At 35.6% G+C, this 18,742-nt stretch overlaps 1 long non-coding RNA gene across 1 annotated transcript in view; it reads right to left on the bottom strand.

Annotated features, from left to right (window-relative positions):
• LOC124622525 overlaps window positions 1-1,907 on the bottom strand; it is a 30,245-nt gene extending 28,338 nt beyond the window's left edge. Inside the window, exon 1 of the long non-coding RNA XR_006980641.1 lies at window positions 1,770-1,907. This is a non-coding gene — a long non-coding RNA (uncharacterized LOC124622525). The remainder of the gene's footprint in view (window positions 1-1,769) is intronic.
• Window positions 1,908-18,742: the final 16,835 nt, after the last annotated feature.

Below are 18,742 nucleotides of genomic sequence, written 5' to 3'. Positions count from 1 at the left end.
TTTTCTGACATGTTCCACATCCTGGAGGGCCTCCTGACCATGGATCAATTGAAATGAAAGTAAATCTAATCTTTGTATGACCCATCACTGAAAAATGAAATTATATTTTCACTAGAAACTTATGCTTCAATATTTATTATAATTTCCACCTGACAAGATGTCCAGAATTTAAATAAAAGTAAGAAAAGAATTTGAAGTGAAGGAGATTTGACCCAGAAAGTCTTACACTACCAGACTTCAATGCTATGCATTAAGCTACAGACATGTATTTAAAATTTGCATACTGTTTTGCACTTAACAGTGCTTGGACGTTATCTCGCCTTTAGGGACAACTTTTTAGAGTTTTTATATAAAAATTGTGTAGCACTGCTTTAGGAAACTAATGTGTGGACACATACTTTTCATTCTTTTGTTTGGCTTCTAGTATAACACTCTTTAGCCACCATAATTTTTTTAAAAAAATGACAATTGCAGCAATGTAATATTTAACCTTGATCAGACACACTGTGTAGAGGAGACATTCATAACTGCATCTTCATAATGCAACTAAACAATGGAAAATCCAGGATGGAATAATGACAAAGTTATGAAAAGGATTGTTACTTTTCATCATATAGCAAAGATGCTCAGTTGCAGATATGCATAACAATAAGACTGCCAAACAAAGCTTTCGACCAAACAGGCCTTCATCAGAATTGGACAAAGTACACACACCCACTCACGCAAAGGCACTCACACACATGTGACCACAGTCTCTGGCTGACTTTCCATGTTTCACTTTTGACGAAATAAAGGTTACACATTGCCCCAAGCTACACTCAAGTTACCTGTGAAAAACCCGTGATAATTAATCTAGCAGTCTGGGAGATTAGTTTGTTTGAACAGACAGACATAACAGTTTTACAGTTTTAATATTAGTATAGATGTGATCCTCCTGATGTTTCTATACTTGGAACTTTGGTGTAAGGGTTGAGGATGTATAACCATTTGCTTGTTTGTATGGGTGGAATATGTAAGAGCACTGACTTTTTCACATTACTTGGAGAGATATTTTCCCTTTTCATTTCCAACCATAAACATGTGAATACCAACAGAAGTCTCATTAATGTTGTGCTTTGAGAAGAGCAAGTGTTCCAGCATATGTTGGTTAGTCAGGTTTCAGGTCATTCCAAGAATGTTGCCAATGCTAAAATGTGTGGCATGCTACAGCATGTGGTTTACCCAGAGAAGACCAATGCCACTGGCTTTCCATGGGAAAAGGTGGTCTCACTGCCAATATAGACTAAAAGATGGGGTAGAAAACTTCCTCAGCTCATAACTCTTTCCATCTAATGTGTGCTCTTATAATACTGGAAGCATTACCAAGTAGTATTGGTCAGGTTTACCTGCCAAATTTACTCACACAAAGTACTTGGGACACTGTTGTATTCGTAAACTGAACACTTTGTCATTACTGAATTCCATTTTCTGTGCTCTTCATCAGTAGACTGTTAAATGATATTTAAAGAAAAGAGATGCAATTATGTATTAATTTGTTCATTCATTCACTGATTCATACCATGTGGTGTGGGATTCATTATGTAGATGAGATTACCAACTAAAATTTGACAGATGGCAATTATGAAAACACATAGACAATTAAATTTGAATCGAGGAAATCGTACATAAATTACAGAACTTTTGGTACTTTAAAATGGGAAGTTCAAATTTTTTCAACCTCTGACACATACTTGCAGTACTGCCAGAGTTTGATACAGTAAGGTGATTACCTTTCTGAAACAAGAAAATAAGCACTCCATCTTCAGGCCACAAGTGGCCCATCGGGACCATCTGACCGCCGTGTCATCCTCAGTAGAGGATCGGATAGGAGGGGCGTGTGGTCAGCACACCGCTCTCCCAGTCGTTATGATGGTTTTCTATCACCGGATCCACTACTATTCGGTCGAGTAGCTCTTCAATTGGCATCACGAGGCTGAGTGCACCCCGAAAAATGGCAACAGTGCAGGGCGGCTGGATGGTCACCCATCCAAGTGCCGGCCACGCCCGACAGCGCTTAACTTCGGTGATCTCACGGGAACCGGTGTATCCACTGCGGCAAGGCCGTTGCTGAAACAAGAAAATGGGACTTTGTTAATTGTTCTCAGTGAAACGAGGGACAAAAGAAGACGCGTAAAACTGTTTTGTTGTAAATACAAAGGTTTCAAAACTAATCACAAATAAATAATGTGTAACTTACAAATATAGTAGCTCTAAAGTCTCTCCAGCTAAACAACCCTGTGGAATTACTAGTGCTGGAGTCATTTTTTATTGATATCCTATTGATGAATGGATCTTATTCAGTAAGTCCATCTTACCATACAAGATTTTGTAAAAATTTACATGTATTATTCATGTTCACCTTATTAATCAACATAACTTTCAAAGTCTGTACTAAAAGAGCATTCTTCTGAATTGTCCACAGGCCATTCATATGAGAAAATGGTTTTTCAGTGGGCGTATTAGTTCCGTGTAAGCAAAGACAAAATTCTAATATTTTAACAGAATTGGTATAAGACATGGTGTCCATATTGCAATGTGAAGTAATTTCTACCCAACAGTTGCTAGGTGATGTTTTTTCCAGTTTCCATTTTTGTAATATTTTTGTTGATATATGTAGGCTAATATACACATACTCATTATACAGACCAGTATCATCTATTATAGTTGACACAGCCATCTTGTGAATGAAATCTTCAGTCTTTTGTATATCCTTCCTCTGGGGTACTCCTACATTAAGTGTTACCCAACTGTAGTTCTGTAAACTCTCAGTGGGTTCTAGTCACTTATTTAGATATTAGGTACAGTTTGATAAAATGTATGTTTAAATTTTGCAATCTCTGATGATATACCTTACCAAGAACTGATCTGGCAGGTGATACTAGACACCTTCTTCACCCTTAGAAACTAAATTAGCTTTTAAATCATTTAACACCGAAAGTACTTCAAAAACTGTAATTGTTTCACCCTCTACATTTTGAACTGTGGTGTGTAAAGTTGATGCTTGGTTGTAAAGAAAGTAGTCAAGCGTCTGATGAAGAATTTTTGAAGAATTTGCTAACAAATTGGTATTTATTTTGAGATTCAGAAGACTATTTCAGAGGAACAAGCATAGTCAGAAGACATTTAATTGCAGGGAGTAAAGCAAGACATTTTTGTTCTGCCATAGTGCAAAACTTCGTACCCATGGTCTAAAAATTTACAAGATTTTTTATGATTTTCAACTCTTTCAGTATACATATAGAAATAAGAACATATTTTAGAAAAAATACATTCAGTATCAATAGAGAGGTCAACAGCAGCCATCTGGATAGTATTGTGGCTTATATTAGCAGAACAAACAACCCCAAGCAAATTATGACCTCAATTTCCTTTTAGTTTTGGGAAAACGTTGTTGACACCCTTTCTAGATACACCTCCAAAATTTTCTGTTCATATTATCTGCACAAAGAGAAACTGTTTCTTTCTTTTAAGTTATTATTTTTCAAACACTCATTCAAAAATGTAGCAATGATTTCTGAAGTTTCTCCAGTCAAAGGTTTCAGATCCAATATTTTAACTTGTATGCTCTCAGCTGGATTATAGTGGTATTAGTACTGGTTGTAGCTGCACTAGTACAGTAGTTTACTCATCCAGAGACAATATCCATTGCACCAATTTCATTAGAAAATACATATCATTAAAATAAACAAACAAGAGCAAGTGCACACACACGTGCACGCAAGTGTGTGCGCGCGCGCACACACACACACACACACACACACACACACACACACACACAAGGATCTACAGCTTCTTCTGAGCTAAACAATCATATTCAAAATTGCATATAAAATTACATAAATGAATGGAAATGATATTTTACAAGGAATACTTAGCTGAGATTTACATACAAACACATAATAGTCAACACTTCTGTTTGTTTGTTTATTTATTTAGTCCTTTGATCATATGTAGTACAATGTACAAGACGATATTGTCTTAGCTCCAGTTTTAAAGAGGACAGTTTTCAGGATTATATATAGTTCTACATGTATATGTTACAAAAGTGACAGATCTACACATTTATTGCAGTTTAAGTATTCATTTACTGAATAGAAGCAGAGATACTGTTGATATTCTCTAACAGATCTTTAAAAGCATTAATATTTAGTATGCATTTCATATCATTTGACAACTTATTGAATAGTTTTATTCCAATGTAACATGTACGATTCTGGTACAAACTTGTATCAGCTAAGAGTAAATCCAAGTTACCTTTTAATCTACTATTGTGATTATGTAAGTCACAATTTTGTCTAATACTGTTATCATTTCAAATAATGGAAAATCCAGGATGGAATGTAACAGTATTATGAAGACGAAAGTTGCTACTCATCACATAGCGGAGATGCTGAGTCACATACAGGCACAACAAAAAGACTGTTATAATTTCCATTACATTTTTTTTTTAAATATACATTAGTGTGTCAAGAACAAACATGCAAGGTAGTGGTAACATGTTCAGTGTTTTGAACATCAGTTTATGCGGCTGTCTAGCTCTGTTTCCTGTAATAATCCTAATGTCCCTTTTTCGGATTCTGAAGCTCACCAGGATATGAATACATACTTTAGATGTGCACTTAAATATAGGTAGTAGACAGATATTAGAGCCTGTTCATTTATGCATCCTTTTAGAGGCCTTAAAAATAGTATCTTGTATTCAACTTGGCATTAATGTGTTCAGTTATGTTTGTCCCACCTTAGGTCACATTGAATCCAAATGCCAAGAAATTTTGTTACTTCTTTATTCACAATGGTTTGTTGATTGATGGTGATATCTAGATACCGCAGGGTATTTTTTTGACAGTTATGGAAAGTTAATGCTACTGTTTTCCTGTTGTTTACTACAATTCATAGTTGGCCAATTAGGTAATTGATTTGTAACAGAGTTTACTTCATGTTGGATATCATTATTTTTTGCTGGTTTTATTAATATTGTTGTGTCATCAGCAAATAGAATTATTTTGCATGATTCAACATGCACATCAAAATCACTGATATATATTGGGAAAAGAAGAGGTCTCATTGCTGACCTTGGTGGGACCCCCATAGGGGGGGACTATTTGTGCTTTTTTTCATCTACATGTCTAATGCATAATTTTTGCTTGTGGTCACTGAGAAATGAACAAATCCATTTGTTTGCTAATTCCCTAATTCCACAGTACTCAAGCATGTTTGGAAGAGATTTGCGGTTTACCATGTTGAAAGCTTTAGTTAAGTCTAAAAATATAGCTTTTTTCTGTTGTTTTTCCATCAATGGCTATTAAAACAGTGGTTATGCATTCATAGATTGTTGTCTTGATTGATTTCTTACTTCAGAAGCCATCTGAGAACTGGGTAATACTACATTTCTGTTTATAGACTTTTTTAACTTACTGCACATTAGTTTACCAATCCTTTTAAAAACAGGATGTTAATGTAACAGTGCAGTGGTTTGTCACTTTATCTTCATCACCAGCTTTGAATACTGGAATAACTTTGAATGTGTTTAGTTGATCAGGAAAGATGTCAGTCTCTAATGAGCAGTTACATATATGAGTTAGGAGGGTCCATAGTAATTTGGAGGGAGAGCTGATTTGTTTTGTCCTCATCTTTCCGTTTCAAAATTAACTGTCATTCTTCTTTTGTTTGCATTTCTCAGCTCACTGATTGTGTGTACCATGTTGATTTGTTGCTTCTATTTTTGATTGCAGGTGTTACACATTACGTCATTTTGAGATAGGATGAATAATTATACTCATTTTATGACTAAGTATGCTGTTTTTAGAGCTGTAACAGGCTTGACTGTTTCCTCCCTGTTTACATAATCGACAAACACTGATAATTTATAGCTACTGATCTGGTTTTCTGCTTGCTGCCAGTTTCCAACAAATTTAGTTTTTATTAAATCTTCAGATATTCCAGTGAAGTAGCAGTTTCATTTGGTTCTGTAATCATTTTGTTCATGTATATATTCTTGTTGGTTTTCTTATTCTTCCCTGTTTCCTTATTTTTAGTTTTTATTTTAGTTGCAGAATTTTTATATTGCTATCATTGTGCATTCTTTTTCCCTGTCTTATGTCCTTTTGTAATTGTTGTGTAATTTTTGTAGTGAGTGTGCATATCTGATGGGATATTATTTTTCTTGTCGATTCTGTGCAGTTCTTTTTTATGGCAATAAGTTCTAACTCCTTTAGTAATCCAGCTATTGCCTCTTGCATTATTTCTGAAATTTACCATTACTGTATCAAAGTGCTGTATCAGTTTTTCTATAAATATGTTGAATTTTTTATCTAGACACTGCATTTCACAGACAGCAGACCAATCCTCATTGTGCAGTAATGTATTAAAGAGGTTTATGCTTTCCTGACAGAACATCCTATATTTAATCTTATGTATGTTGTTGTTTGCCTGTCCTGTTTCAATGGTGATGGTCATTATTAAGACTTTATGGTCACCAAATTCTGTATTGAATACTTTTACAGATCGCTTAAATTACTCTTTATCAATGAGGATTTGATCTAAGGCTGTCTGACTGGTTGGTGTCAGTCTGATTGTAAGGTTTACTGTGATTTTATGAGATTGACCACAGTGGCTCTCTCTTTACAGTTATTGCGAAAGTCTATGTTACAGTCACCACAAATTATTACATCATATCTCATTGCATTTACTTTATTTAGGAAACATTCGATATATTCTAGGAATACCTCAAAGTTTCCTGATGGGGAATGCTACACTTGCATTATTATCGAATTTAATTTTGGAACTTTATCGCTCCCATCTCAAAGCTGTTCACAACTTTGGTGGGTAAAATTAGCTACATTACTAACTTCTGTATCATTCTTGGTGAGTATGACTTGTCAACCAGAGAGAAATTTTGTAGGGAGACAGATTTTATTAAGGTTTCATCAAGCCAGTACTCAGAAAGACACAGTACAAAAATCTCTTTTAGTTCATGCATTATTAGTATATTTAAGTCTTCAACTTGGTTTTACAAGAAATGAATATTCTGGGGAAAAAGCTCTTAATTCCTGAATTGTGGGAATAGCAACAGTACCACTTACCTTCAGTTTAAATGCTGCTTGTTTAGAACTGTTGTAGCTGTTGCTTTTGGCTACAAAAAATCCTTCAGATGACTTGGCTACCTCATGTTCCTTCTAACTGCCCATTCAGAACCACCTCCTGCCAAAATGGTTGTTGTTGCTGTTGGTGTGTTGGTTTTTGATACTTGTGATGCTCTGCCAATCCTGTTGAATTTTCTTCTGATGCTCGAGTGGTGTTTCCATTGAGACTGCATGTCTTGCAACAACATATGATTTTTCAGTTACTGAGGCAACATTTTTGGAAAAAGAAGAAAAAAAACAGGTTCACAGTTGTAATGATTGACATACTGTCGTCTTCTTTCTTCCGTGTAGTTAGTTTGGTCCTGATGCTTGTTAATTCCTTTTATATCTTCTTTTTTCTTTTCTGTTACTCTAAACCCTGCTCAGTTGTAGTTTGCGCCGATCTGATTACTTTTTTCCCTATGTCTTCTGCCTTTTTTTCTTAAATCCACTTATTAATAGTAGTTTGTACTGTTTTAGTCATTGTCTTTCTTTTGCGTTCTGCTTTCTCCTTATTCCCTGCTCATAATTTTCTGAGGTTTAATATTACCTCTTGGAACTTATTTCATTCTTGCTAATAAGAAAAGCCAATCTTTCACATATCTTTTCTGTCCTCCTCTGTTTAAATATAAGACTTGTAAAATGCATTTGTTTTGTCCTAGTCTCTTCATTTCAAAATTAACTGTCATTCTTCTTTTGTTTGCAATTCTCAGCTCACCGATTGTGTGTACCATGTTGATTTGTTGCTTCTATTTTTGAATGCAGGTGTTACACATTATGTCATTTTGAGATAGTCATAAAATGAATATAATTATTCATCCTAAGTTTCAGTACAGTCTGTAATGTTTTGTACACATATTTTTAATGATTTGAATAGGGTTATCAAACTCATCTGTACCTCCTATTATCACTGATGTATCATCTGTTGCGAAAGTTTTTGTTAGGTTTGCCACATTTTTTGTAATTTCCTTTAACAGTGCACCTGTTTGATCATCATTTCCGCCTGGTAAAAAGAGAGTAACTTCTCCTGTAGAAGCGATCCTTATGCTCTTCCCTGGCTGTCCACTAAAACAAGTACCTAGTTTTTCTTGTGTTTCACATTTCTGACCATTTCGTTTTGGGCAACCTTATTTGTAACAGACAAGCTATTGGACACTGTCACTTCACTTATTTTTACTATCATTTCAGTTTCAACCTGTTTGTTTTTTTGCACTTGTTTATCAGATTTTTCAATGCCATTTCATTCAATATACAAAGTTCAATCTTCATGTTTTTCATTTCCTTAATGTGTCTCTTAAGCTACACAGTTTTCTAAACATTTTATGTTTCCTACCAATTTATTTATTTATTGGTCCTGTGAATCTAGAACTGTGCAGTGTACAAAAGATATTGGACCATTCATTAATTACAATACACATTCCTTGATTTTTTTCTATTTTTTCAGACATCATTTTAACAAAAGATAAAATTATACAATATTTTCTTACTCTACACATTATATAAAAACAGTCTTAAGCGGTGAGGCAGTTTTGTTTTTTGAGGTATTTCCTTACTGTATAGAAGCAGTGTTTGACCAAGTAATCCTTCAGTTGATTTGAACTTGTTTAAGCCCATCATTATTTTTGTGGATTTGGGTAGTGCATTGTACAATCTGATGCCAGGGTGGAGTATGCCTTTCTATAATAGCACTGTGTGTCTGCTTCTCTTCTCTCTAATTCACTCCCACAATTAACACCACACTTTAAGATTAATACTTCTGTCATTGCATTGTATGCATTTATCAAGTCTGTTGCTCTATTTTTAACACATCCGTTTCCTGACCTTGTTGTTAAAGGACTCACAGTTTTTAGTTTTTTTTCCCACTGTCACTAAATGTACAAAAGCCTTATATTTTGGCATTTTCTGCACAGAATACTATTAAATTAAATTCAAAATATTAATTCAGACCACAGTAAACACTTGACTGAAAGTACTATTGACACTGACTATGGCGTATAGTATATGAATGTATTTATTTGCTACTAGGTATTTGTTTATAGTCTAGTAGTGGTTGGCCATTAAAAATTTGAATATTGATTCCTTAAATGCAGCCATTTCTTTATTTCTTCTTATCTGTGACAGAAGTTTATTACACAATCTACTACTTTGAATGAGTACAGTCTAGTTTACAGTTTTCATATTGATGTGTTTTCATATTGACGTCTGCACTCACACTACAAACCATCAAAAAAAAAAAAAAAAAAAAAAAAAAAAAAAAAAAAAAAAAAAAAAAAAAAAAAAAAAAAAAAAAACTACTTCCAGCATGGCTATAGCTCTGCCCTAATTGGTAATATTCTACGAAAAAAGAAAATGAATAAAATCACTCCACTTCTGTATGCTGGCCGACACCCATCAAAGCCTGGCGCAAAATTCTATATCTTGGCAACATTTCAGAGAGTCTTGCAAAATAGTCAAAGTCTCTCAACTACGGATCTGTATTTTATAATACCAATAACATAAGAAAATTTTTATTCAATAGCAAAGACAAAATTTATCCATGTCACAGAGTGGTATACATAAAATCACTTGCAAGCACTGTACAAAAAAAGCATCTACTGGTCAGTCAGGTAGAGGACACAGAATGCCAGCCTAATATTAAATGATCAGTCTCAGTTTTCATTTTCTCCCTTGTTAAATTAAGTTTTCGTTACAAATACGAGACTCAAACTGTAAATTAATATTATTTCTCATCAATTTTTCCCCTTTCTTAGTTAATGTAATTATTGTAATATTTTTCTCATGTACCCTATATAATAAACACTGTCACTTTTGTATTTTCTGTACAAACAAAATCTGTCACACATCATGTTTATCTGTGTTTGCAATATTCAGTTGTCACCCAAAGACGGCCTGAGAAGCCAAAAGCCAGTTTGTGACAAAATAAATATAATTTTGCACAAAATTAGGAAATGTTTTTCTTTTTAATATTATTGTCATGTCTGCCAAGCACCAACAGAAAATTCAGTAAAAGTTTCTCATTTGGCTATCATGTCAGACCATACTGAACACCTTCAATAAATTCTAATTTATTCCTACTATACTGTCTTGTCTAGTTCCATTATGACATTTTCACTGAACTGAGTATTACCTCATTGTTTACTCAAACCTTTGCAAAAACTATGTTGGTTTACAGACAAGAGATTAAGTTCAAGGAAATTTGTAAGTCTGTTTTTCATGACTGCCTCTACCACTTTTGAAAATACAGATAACAAAGCTATTGGGCTATAGTTTCCCACTTCATATATACTGCCCTTTTTATACAATGGTTTTATTTTTTAAACTTTTTATCTTTTTGGAAACACTCATCCTGATGATATATTCAAGACAGGTAACAGTGGTTCCGATATATTTTTGATATTCTCAGAGCTTGTGATTTATTTGTGGGGTACAGCAATATTACACTGGCAATTTTTTCTCTTGAAACAGAGATTCTACTATCCCCAAGGCAATTTTTACTGAGGTTGACTGCAGTAATTATGAAGTAGTTCTTTATGTAATTTCCTAGTGTAAGGTTTCTGCATAACGTCTTGACTTAACACTTATTTATTGTGATGTTTAAAGCTTTCCCAGCGTACTGACTGTTCCATAAAAAACACGGGAGAACTGCCAGATATCAGTAACGTCCTGCCACGATATTTCAGCGCACAGTTTTCTGGCCATCTTCAGGTGAGTGCCACTGTAGTAGTACTTTTATTTATTTCTTTTCCATATTGTTTTTGATTGGTTTGCTGTCCTAAAATTACTTAGTCATTGTGCATTTTATTAGCCTTTTGAATCATCTTCCTACAAATTTTATGTCTTACCGTAGTCTGTGAAGTGTTTATTTTTGTTGTCCTTTTTGAGTTGACTGAGATGTTTTAGAATTTGACTAGATACTCTGAAAGTAGGTGATATCCACTGGCTGTTGTTCCTTGGCATGACAGATTTTTGTAAGCTTTTCTTTTTTTTTAAACACATCTCAAACAGGGACATGAAAGCACTAGTAAATGCACTGAATGAGTCATCAGTGGTTATTTTTGCAAATATGTTTTCCCAGTTTTCCTCTGCTAACATCCAAATAAAACTATTTGCTGTTTCTGTACAGAAGTACCTTTTATATTCCTACTTCTATTTCATTACCCAGTATACATGATATGATGTGAAAGACCTAAGTTTAGTGCCTCAGTAACACCACTTTCCATATTTGTGAAGATATTATATGATGTGGAAGATGTCAACTCTGTTATTCTACTGAGGATTGTTAAGAGTCTTCACTTTCAGTTAACATATTAATGTTAAAGTACCCACATAAAAATAATTTCATTTCATTGTAATAGAATGTGTTTAAAGCTGCCTACAACTTTTTAAAAAATACTCACTTCTGATCTATATATTGATATTACAATTATTTTTTTATTCTTCTCATTTTTATCTCTATGGGACATGGTTCAAAACATTTTTCATTATTTAGATGGTCCACTTCTGTTTTCACTTTTCATTAATAAAACCATCCTCCTTTGGTCCACATTCAAAACAGTTTCCAGTCATCTCGAAGTGGATAAATGCAGATGCTGCATAGTTTTCAAGGGAACATTATAGCGTGCTTCCTACAAAATAGTGGCAAGTGCAGGTAACGGTGATGGTGAGATTTGGTGACTGTGGTGACCAAGGGAGGTGCAACATCTCATCCCTACGCTGAGGAAACCAGTTCTGGATGAAACTAGCTTAGTGAAGAGGGACCCTGTCATCCAAGAATACAGCATCACCATTGGGGAACAAACACTGTACAATGGAATGGACCTGATCAACCACAGTGGTCCTGGCAGTAAAGCGAACTTGCTGAGTAACCATGGGGACCATGAAATATCATGATTTGTCTGTCCAAGTCATCACCGAATCTCATCAAATTTCACCCTAAGGACGTAAATTCCACCAGAAATTGGACAATGGTGTTCTTCCATTGCTGCAAAGTCCAGGTTTTATGGCTTCGGCACCACATTTTCCAGTTACTGGCATTTGCATAATTGATGAGTGGGCCTGGAATTCCAGCTCACTCTGCAATTGCAAGAACTCCCTTCATGTTGTTTTGGTGCTGACAGGGTTTGCAAGTGTGACATTCAGTCCTGGAGTGACTTTTGCAGTGGTGATCCTATTATTTTTTGTCACAATCCTGCAGCACACACTTTTGTCCGTGTTATGACTTAGTGGATGATATTTTTCCACTTTTCCTGTATTTGATATGAATTTCAGATACAGTGCCTCCTGAAACACGAAACACTTTGGCTATGTTGGTAAAAGATGCACCCACCATATGAGCACCAACAATTTTCCCATGTTTGAATGCTCTGACTTAATGCACTCAAAACTACAAAGAACACTGTTCTGCCCATGATTAACACTTGCAAAATGTTAAGGACACTGCACATGTGTCTTTCATGGTCAAATACAATCTGCAGGCTCAGCTAGCATCTAAAGTTTTGTTCAGGCATACATTTCTTGCCCTATTTACATATTTTTGTCCATCCTCTGTAAAGTCTCAGTGTCCTTTAGAAACCAACCTCAGCTGCTGCTATGTAAATGCTAATTCAGCTTGCCTGTACTGAACTGAGATACTTTAAGACGTTCTGAAAGAAGAATCCACACAATCATCACTGGAAAATTCACCATTTCTATATGGGGGGGGGGGGGGCGGGGGGAGAAGATATGCTGTTTTAACTGCCACAATTACTATGGTTAGAAGTTTAAAAAATCATTTCATTCTCATTGTAATTTATAATTTCATTGGATAGATAAAAAATCTACTCACCACACGGCAGCAGAACACACATATAAAAGAAAGTTCTAATTAGGCAAGTTTTGGAGCCTGTGGCGGCTCCTTCAGACAGAAGAGTTGAAGGAAGAGCTGTCCCCAACAACCAGTCTATCCTTCTCATCCCATTCATTCAGTAAGTCTCTCCTGACCAGCATTTCTGGGTGACTTTCACAAAATCTATCCCTTTTCCTAGAGCTTTCCAGTCCATCGTCCTTCCTTCCCCTTCAACCCTTCTGCCTGAAGTAGGAGCCGCAGGCTTCGAAAGCTTGCCTAATTATAATTATCTTTTATGTGTGTATGTTCTGCTGCCACTTGGTCAGTAGATTTTTTGTCTATCCTATTAAATTATTCTGTCAAAAATTGATTCTTTTTGTTGTCGTTAGAGTTCTTGTATGAGTTCCCAGTTCCCAATAAGGTGTGATCTGACAAAAGTCTATGATAAAGTATACAGGAATGTAAATCACTATTCTCAATATTACTGCCTTTTACCAGGTTCATTTCAGCACCATGCTTTACACCAGCCAAACATAGCATAATTTTCTGTTGCAACACAGCAAACGGTCATAAAAATGTTCATCCTCTGAAAATGTGCCATCTGACTATTATACGAGTTTGATAATACATCAGATGTTTCACCACATTCTGCAGTTACACATTAACAATTTCACAACACAGTCATACTTCATAGTACAATATTAAATGAGGGGTGTAATGTTAGGGAAAGCTACTATATCAGGTATGTCAGACTGTAAAATTACAAGGAATAAATTTCACCTAGTTATTAGTTAAGTACAATTTACTCCCAGAAATAAATGGAAGAGGATTTATCGGCAAAATAGTTTGAATTTGGACTGATTTTGTAATAAAGTAAAATGACATTAATGAACTTTTTAAAGTCATGTATTTAATATTTTCCCTCTGCATATGTTTTGTCTTCTAAACATACTATTTTTGTCCTGTCTACAGTCCCATACTGTTTTGATAGAATTTTTTTCATTTTTTATGCCTCTTACAATAAATGTACTAAACTCAATAAGTATTTCCAGTCATTGTCAGTGTCTCGGATTTTCCCCTTTTCTACTTCTTACAATGCTATGTTAATGGTTCATGAATCTCAGCAATGTCCCACTAACCTGTGCTTTATTTTAGAATTGTTTTATTACAGACTTCTTCCCTCATGTAGTCCTGCATGTACATACCTCTTCATTTTAAAAAGTTTGTTTGCTCACTTAATTTGTAAATTTTTCCACAGTACATTACAAATGCTTTTATCACCATGCTTCTGTTGTACAATTTCAAATACTTTTTCCCTAATTCTCTATCAATCTGCACGTTAAATCTCATCCAGTTTGGCTGTTTTTGTGTAATCTGATTTCTAAAGTAAAAGATTAATTTCATTGCTTGTAGTATACACAAGCCTTTTTTTCCTTTGTGTTTCAAAAATGCCAATCCTCCTTTCCATTGCCCTATTTCCCTCTCATATTGTTTTGTTTAGTCAAAATTCTATTCCTTATTCATTAAATTGACATTCTAAATTCTCCTCACTTTGTGCTATAAGGATTTTGTTGCCATGGAGCATTGGTGAGTATTATTTACTTCTTCAATACTCAAGTTCAGCAGCGGTAATAGCCTATAACTTAATTTTGTAGCCTCCTTGGCATGAGCTTGTCTTTATCTCTCATTTTTTTCTTGCTTCAAACTGGGCATCTACACACATCAAAAAAAAGTTTTGCATCACCTCGGTTCTGAGAGTTTCGGAACCTGTACAGAAAATTGGAATAGAGATCAACATAATCATCATTTCCGCCCTTTTTACTGCTCATGAAAACCTTACATTGCACGTTGTACCACCATAGAGTGAGACCTTCAGAGGTCATGGCCCAGATTGCTGTACATACCGGTACCTCTAATACTCAGTAGCACTTCCTCTCGCACTGATGCATACCTTTATTTGTCATGGCATACTATCCACAAGTTCATCTAGGCATTGTTGGTCCAGATTGTCCCACTCCTCAACGGCGATTTGGCGTAGATCCCTCAGAGTGGTTAGTGGGTCATGCCCAATTTATCCCAGGCATGTTTGATAGGGTTCATGTTTGGAGAACATGCTGGCCACTCTAGTCAAGCGATGTCGTTATCCTGAAGGATGTCGTTCACAAGATGGGTGCGCGAATTGTCATCCATGCAGACAAATGCCTAGCCAATATGCTGCCAATATGGTTGCACTATCGGTCGGAGGATGGCATTCGTGTATCGTACAGCCGTTACGGCGCCCTCCATGACCACCAGCAGCGTATGTCAGCCCCACATAATGCCACCCCAAAACATCAGGGAACCTCCACCTTGCTGCACTCGCTGGACAGTGTGTCTAAGGCGTTCAGCCTGACCAGGTTGCCTCCACATACGTCTCCAACGATTGTCTGGTTGAAGGGATATGCGGCACTCATCGGTGAAGAGAACACGATTCCAATCCTGAGCAGTCCAACCAGTATGTTGTTGGGCCCATCTGTACCTCGCTGCATGTTGTCATGGTTGCAAAGATGGACCTCGTCATGGACGTCAGGAGCGAAGTTGCACGTCATGCAGCCTAGTTCACACAGTTTGAGTCCTAACACAACATCCTGTGGCTACACGAAAAGCATTATTCAACATGGTGGCATTGCTTTCAGAGTTCCTCCAAGCCATAATCCGTAGTTAGCAGTCATCCACTGCAGTAGTGAGAGGGGGAGGGGGGCCGCCTGAGCGAGGCATGTCATCGACAGTTCCTGTCACTCTGTATCTCCTCCATGTCCAACAACATCACTTTGGTTCACTCTGAGATGCCTGGACACTTCCCTTGTTGAGAGCCCTTCCTGGCACAAAGTAACAACGCGGACACGATCGAACCGCAGTATTGACCATCTAGGCATAGTTGAACTACAGACAACACGAGCCATGTACCTCCCTCCTGGTGGAATGAGTGGAACTGATCAGCTGTTGGACCCCCAGACTCTAATAGGCACTGCTCATACATGGTTGTTCACATCTTTGGGTGGGTTTAGTGACATCTTTGAACAGTCAAAGGGACTGTGTCTGAGATACAATGTCCACAGTCAACATCAGGTCTTCAGGAGTTCTGGGAACTGGGGTGATGCAAGACTTTTTTTTTATGTGCGTATATATTGAAGACACTTCATTTTTTTAAATAATTCCAAATGTCTCAAGAATTTTGAAGATCATATTTCCAATTAACTTCAGGAAGACTATCTCAGCACATGAATATTACAAGACTGCCTTTTTTACTTCCCACCTGACTGAATGTACAGTAATAATTATTCCTCTAGTACCTTAATGCTTCCTGAATCCAAAGCGATATTGTTCTAGCAACTCATAAATTTCCTCCTCCTCCTTTGTTAAACATTCCTTCAGGTATATTACACTGAAGTCCCAAAGAAACTGGTATAGGCATGCGTACTCAAATACAGGGATACCTAACAGGCAGAATACAGCACTGCGGTCAGTAACACCTATGTAAGACAATAAGTGTCTGGCACAGTTGTTAGATTGGTTACCACTGTTACAATGGCAGGTTATCAAGATTTAAGTGAGTTTGAATTAGATTAGATTAGATTATATTAATACTAGTTCCATGGATCATGAATACGATATTTCGTAATGATGTGAAACGAGTCGAATTTTCCAAAACATGACATAATTAGGTTAATTTAACAACATACTTAAGTTAATATAACAACTTTATTTTTTTGTGTTTTTTTGTTTTTCTTTATTTTTTTATTTTAATATTTTTTTTCTTAATTTATATCTAAAAATTCCTCTATGGAGTAGAAGGAGTTGTCATTCAGAAATTCTTTTAATTTCTTCTTAAATACTTGTTGGTTATCTGTCAGACTTTTGATACTATTTGGTAAGTGACCAAAGACTTTAGTGCCAGTATAATTCACCCCTTTCTGTGCCAAAGTTAGATTTAATCTTGAATAGTGAAGATCGTCCTTTCTCCTAGTATTGTAGTTATGCACACTGCTATTACTTTTGAATTGGGTTTGGTTGTTAATAACAAATTTCATAAGAGAGTATATATACTGAGAAGCTACTGTGAATATCCCTAGATCCTTAAATAAATGTCTGCAGGATGATCTTGGGTGGACTCCAGCTATTATTCTGATTACACGCTTTTGTGCAATAAATACTTTATTCCTCAGTGATGAATTACCCCAAAATATGATGCCATATGAAAGCAATGAGTGGAAATAGGCGTAGTAAGCTAATTTACTAAGATGTTTATCACCAAAATTTGCAATGACCCTTATTGCATAAGTAGCTGAACTCAAACGTTTCAGCAGATCATCAATGTGTTTCTTCCAATTTAATCTCTCATCAATGGACACACCTAAAAATTTGGAATATTCTACCTTAGCTATATGCTTCTGATTAAGGTCTATATTTATTAATGGCATCATACCATTCACTGTACGGAACTGTATGTACTGTGTCTTATCAAAATTCAGTGAGAGTCCGTTTACAAGGAACCACTTAGTAATTTTCTGAAAGACAGTATTGACAATTTCATCAGTTAATTCTTGTTTCTCAGGTGTGATTACTATACTTGTATCATCAGCGAAGAGAACTAACTTTGCCTCTTCATGAATATAGAATGGCAAGTCATTAATATATAATAAGAACAACAAAGGACCCAAGACTGACCCTTGTGGAACCCCATTCTTGATAGTTCCCCAGTTTGAGGAATGTGCTGATCTTTGCATGTTACGAGAACTACTTATTTCAACTTTCTGCACTCTTCCAGTTAGGTACGAATTAAACCATTTGTGCACTGTCCCACTCATGCCACAATACTTGAGCTTCTCTAGCAGAATTTCATGATTTACACAATCAAAAGCCTTTGAGAGATCACAAAAAATCCCAATGGGTGGTGTTCGGTTATTCATATCATTCAAAATTTGACTGGTGAAAGCATATATGGCATTTTCTGTTGAAAAACCTTTCTGGAAACCAAACTGACATTTTGTTAATACTTCATTTTTACAGATATGTGAAGCTACTCTTGAATACATTACTTTCTCAAAAATTTTGGATAAAGCTGTTAGAAGGGAGATTGGACGGTAATTGTTGACATCAGATCTATCCCCCTTTTTATGCAAAGGTATAACAATAGCATATTTCAGTCTATCAGGGAAAATGCCCTGTTCCAGAGAGCTATTACACAGGTGGCTGAGAATCTTACTTATCCGTTGAGAACAAGCTTTTAGTATTTTGCTGGAAATGCCATCAATTCCATGTGAGTTTTTGCTTTTAAGCAAGTTTATTATTTTCCTAATTTCAGAGGGAGAAGTGGGTGAGATTTCAATTGTATCAAATTGCATAGGTATGGCCTCTTCCATTAACAGCCTAGCATCTTCTAATGAACACCTGGATCCTACTATATCCACAACATTTAGAAAATGATTATTAAAAATATTTTCAACTTCTGACTTTTTGTTCGTAAAGTTTTCATTCAATTTGATGGTAATACTGTCTTCCTCTGCTCTTGGTTGACCTGTTTCTCTTTTAATAATATTCCAAATTGTTTTAATTTTATTATCAGAGTTGCTGATTTCAGACATGATACACATACTCCTGGATTTTTTAATAACTTTTCTTAATATAACACAGTAGTTTTTATAATTTTTGATAGTTTCTGGGTCACTACTCTTTCTTGCTGTCAGATACATCTCCCTTTTCCGGTTACAAGATATTT

Source organism: Schistocerca americana, chromosome 7 (assembly GCF_021461395.2).
Source record: "Schistocerca americana isolate TAMUIC-IGC-003095 chromosome 7, iqSchAmer2.1, whole genome shotgun sequence".
Classification (NCBI taxonomy): Eukaryota; Metazoa; Arthropoda; class Insecta; order Orthoptera; family Acrididae; genus Schistocerca; species Schistocerca americana.
This window is presented reverse-complemented; position numbering and strand designations above follow the sequence as displayed.